General features: G+C 42.2%; 1 non-coding gene across 1 annotated transcript; it reads left to right on the top strand.

Moving 5' to 3' along the window:
• The first annotated feature begins 525 nt into the window (after positions 1–525).
• TRNAK-UUU (transfer RNA lysine (anticodon UUU)) lies at positions 526–599 on the top strand. The gene has a single exon. It is a non-coding gene; the product is annotated as a tRNA-Lys (tRNA).
• The last annotated feature ends 4,097 nt before the right edge of the window (positions 600–4,696 follow it).

Raw genomic sequence — 4,696 nt, 5'->3', positions numbered from 1 at the left:
TTTTAGCAGCAGACTTTCTCTGGTCTTTCACATACTGAGCAAATGCTACTCCCTAGAATAACCACCAAGCTGTAGTAGGTACCAACCTGCTTTATTGAAGTGGTATATGGACAGAGACAATGGCTTCTCTTTTTTTAAAAAAGGTTTTTATTTATTTGGCTGCATTGGGTCTTACATGTGGCAGGCAGGAACTTTAGTTTCAGCATGTGAATTCTTAGTTGCAGCATGGAAGGATGTAAGTTTCCCAACCAGCGGTCGAAGCCAGGCTCCCTGCACTGGGAGCTTGGAGTCTTAGCCACTGGACCACCAAGGAAGTCCCGGCCGTTGCTTCTTACGAAGGCGCTGTATTGATTACCCATCCTGAGAAAGTTCCGTCTCCTTATATCACGGAGAATGCTGCTGCAGTAGCAAAGAGCTCTGGGCGCAAAGGTGTGGAGAGGGAACATAGCTTTCAGATTCTGGTGACCCATGGACCCCAACCCAAGAGAAACAACACTTAGCACATTTAAAAAATGCTTAGGGAATTCCCTGATAGTCCAGTGGTTAGGACTTGGCGCTTTTCACTGCCGAAGTCCTAGGTTCGATCCCTGGTTGGGGAACTAAGATCTCGTAAGCTGTGAAGCATGGTAAAAACAAGAAAATTTCTAATAGGCAAATGAAAATTAGAGACGGAAAATCCATTTTAATAATATATTTTATATGACTCAGTATATCCAAAATATTATCATTTCAACATGAGGTGTTGGCCACGTTCAGTTCAGTTCAGTCACTCAGTCGTGTCCGACCCTTTGTGACCCCATGAGCCACAGCACGCCAGGCCTCCCTGTCCATCACCAACTCCCGGAGTTTACTCAAACTCATGTCCATTGAGTCGGTGATGCCATCCAGCCATCTCATCCTCTGTCGTCCCCTTCTCCTCCTGCCCCGAATCCCTCCCAGCATCAGTCTTTTCCAATGAGTTAACTCTTCGCATGAGGTGGCCAAAGTACTGGGAGTTTCACTTCTAGGGCTCAATAGCCACCTGAGGCTAGTGTTTTCCATACTAGCCAGCACAATGCTGGCCAATCACTCGATCTTCAAGTTATTTGAATTTCTGACAAAAATCTAACCCAAATCTTATGTCCATGGAGGAAATATTGAAATATCAGCCAGGCATTATAGATATCATATTTTACCTTTAACGGACAGTTTTAGCTCTTTATATATATATATATATATATATATATATATATAGTAGTACCTAAGATCCAAATGGAAAGAAAGTGATTTACTGAAACAGATTGGTATGGTGAACAGAATCCTGGGACAAGTGTTCAGATAACTCTAGTTTTGGAAGGTCATTTATTAGTGACAGGGACAATTCAGGCTAACCTTGCTGAGATTTAATTTCCATACCCAGAAAGTAGAAATAGTAAACTCTGTCTGCCATAGTACAATGCAGTTAGGCATATAAAAACACTTTAAAAAATAACTATAAAGAGCTATGTAATAAAAGGTACTAAACTTATTTGAGACGAAAAGTAATTCTTAGGGGTGACTTGACGAGGGTTCCATGCTTAATCCCATATCATTCTTTGGTATGAAGCTGCTCTCTGCCTCTGCTTTCTGACTCAATTCCTTCTTTAAACTTTTGGATCAATTCCCATTCCCCTTGCAAACACTGAGTTTACTTCAAAAAATTTGTCTACTTGATATGGGTGTTGGGCTGAGTGTTTTGTATGCATCATCTCATTTAATTCCCAAGACAACTCTACAGGTTTTGCTTCATTTTATGGATAAAGATGATCAACAGAGAGATTAATTTGCCCAACACCTCACAGATAAGACATTGCCATTTGAGTTAGACCAGGTGAATCCAGAATCCAGCACTGCTGCCCATCTTAATTGCTGATGTGGTGTGCTCTTGAATGGACTGTACATATTTTTTACATTCTGCATATTATGATTTTTAGACACCTTAAAAAATCATTCTGTCTGGGGAGAGAGTGCCCCTCCCAGGGCTCGCCAGTTCTTTTAGATACTGAAGGACTCAGCTGAGGCTGCCTTTGAGATCCACTGGGCCAATCTAGGGCCATGCCTCCTCTATCTGGCCCATACACCCAGGAGGCACTATTGTTCAACCTTAATCATCCCAGGGCAGGCCCTAGGACCTGGAGATCACATGTATGACTTAGAGCACACTGAAGTATTCAAACCAGCCAAATCTAAGCTGTTTGTCCTGCCTTATCTCTCCTGTAGAAACACACATAAATGCCATGGCCTAAGCACACCCCTTGCTTCGATTTTCTACTACCTGACCAATTCTGGCACTACCCTTGTGACCCTGTGTGGCATGTAGTAAAGCCCCACCCCCACCCCCTGCTAATCTCTAGGGCCTATGAGTGTAACAAACTTTGTTTTCTTGTGCTTTTCCCTTGTGTTTTCTTGTGTGTCCCTTCTAGTGGCTGTTCATGACCACAGCAGACTTGGGCATCATAGCATGAAACTGGTGATACAAGTTTAGTGGAATTTTATTTTTGCCATATTTCAGTTTTCTGACTTGTAGGATAACTATAGGGGAACAGTGGATAACAGTGAATAACAAAATACCATAAAGAGGACTGGAGATTTTTACATGTTTAGTGAAGACAACCCCATGAGGAAAGAAAGAAAATATTTGTGACATGTCAATGGAGAGAGACTTTCTAAGTTTTTCTTAGGGATTGGCAGACTTATAGGAGACAAACACCAGTTTTTAGAGCTATGGTGAAATTGGATAGGTTCTTAAAATGTCCATGGCTTCCCTAATAGCTCAGTTGGTAAAGAATCCGCCTGCAATGCAGGAGACCCCAGTTCAGTTCTTGGATCAGGAAGAGCAGCTGGAGAAGGGATAGGCTACCCACGTCAGTATTTTGGGGCTTCCCCTGTGGCTCAGCTGGTAAAAAATCTTCCTGTGACGTGGGACACCTGGGTTTGATCCCTGGGTTGGGAAGATCCCCTGGAGCAGGGAAGGGCTACCCACTTCAGTATTCTGGCCTGGAGAATTCCATGGACTGTATAGTCCAAGGGGTCACAAAGAGTCGGACATGACTGAGAGACTTTCACTTTCACTTTAAAATGTATATGGGGAAAAATCTCATTTGGAAAGATAATATGGGGATGGATGATAGATGTGAGTTGAAGTTAGAGCTGGGAGGGAAAAGTACGAAGGTTCATGTCCTATTTTTGTCTTAAAGAAATCTGTAAAATGAGGGAAATGAACAAATTCACATGACTTTATTGAGCATGTACTCTTTTTAGGGCATTATTGGGTGTACAAAGATGAAAGAGATATCACAGGCACATGCTATCTTGTTGGAAAGCTAAGACCACACTACATGAAAAGGCAGGTCACGTGAAGAGGACTAAGAGGTGGGATATAATTACTGGTTTAATGGGAGTCAGGCAGTACTTCCTACTAGGGTCAGGATGAGCTGAAGCTCTGGGCTGGGAGTACAATAGAGTGACCTCCAGCCAGAGCTGGGGCATATGAGGGCCAGAGAGATGGTGTAGAGTTTGGAAAAGTTGACAAGCTAAAGAGAAAGTAGTTCAGGTACTTAAGAAGAGATGCAGTTGACTTTTATATGTCATGATTAGAGCTTGGTGGAGCTTTCATAATTAAGATAACTCTCAGATGCCTCCTAAATTCAGCAGAGTGAGACCACTGGCCAGATGACAAGACTCATTTAGATGAAACTTTGATTTAGACTGGTTCAGTAATTTCTCCGTTAGAAAGTATATTTGAGTTAAGTTCAAGCAAAATCTAATTATAAGAAAGATGAAGCTGGATGACCAGGAAGAAGGTCAAGATACATCCCAGTCTTTTAAAATATGCCCTCTATAGGGCTGTGAAACCAAGGCCCAGATCTCCTGGGACCATGTGCTGGGACAGGGTAAAGTCCTCTGCCTTGATGTTGTTCTGCTGCTAAATTGTGTCCAACTCTTCTGCGACCCCATGGACTATGGCCTACCAGGCTCCTCTGTCCATGGGATTTCCCAGGCAAGAATACTGGAGTGGGTTGCCATTTTCTTCTCCAGGGGATCTTCCTGACCCAGGGGTTGAACCCATGTCTCCTGCATTGGCAGGTGGATTCTTTACCACTGAGCCACCAAGGAAGCCCACGTATCCTGCCTTCCTGGTGTTCAAACCCTCACTGCTTAGTGATGACACTTGCTGAGAGGATGTTATCTCCATTGCTGTCTTCATCAGGCACCCTTCCAATCGCTGTTTTCTGGTTTCTTCCTTGTTGATCTGCTAGTTTTAGTGCATATACTTGTCACAAATTGAAGGCTTAGCAAATATAAGAAATGATTGAGATTGCAGATTGTAGAGAGGCAAACTTTATTTCACAAACCCAAGGGGATAATTTACTTTTCATCTCCTCCCTCTTTCTCAAAATAGAGAACCTCCAACAAATGGTATATAAAGGAAAACAGAGCAAACAGAAGAGGGAAATTTTGCAATTTATTAACTCAAGCATGAAAGTACAGAAAATAAGCAGGGCTCAACTTACTTGGGAAAATAAGTCTGAACCTATTGCATTAAAACATGGTGTTGCACTAACCTAATGAGTTTTCAGGCAAATGAGGCATGAAACATTGCCAAAATATAAAGTCAGTAAAATATCCAAATTACTCTTTAATGTCATTATATGTTTTAACTTATTGGGAGCTGATA

Source organism: Bos mutus, chromosome 9, assembly GCF_027580195.1.
Source record: "Bos mutus isolate GX-2022 chromosome 9, NWIPB_WYAK_1.1, whole genome shotgun sequence".
NCBI lineage: Eukaryota > Metazoa > Chordata > Mammalia > Artiodactyla > Bovidae > Bos > Bos mutus.
The sequence above is the reverse complement of the archived record's forward strand: the minus strand, read 5'-3'. Positions and strand labels throughout refer to the sequence as shown.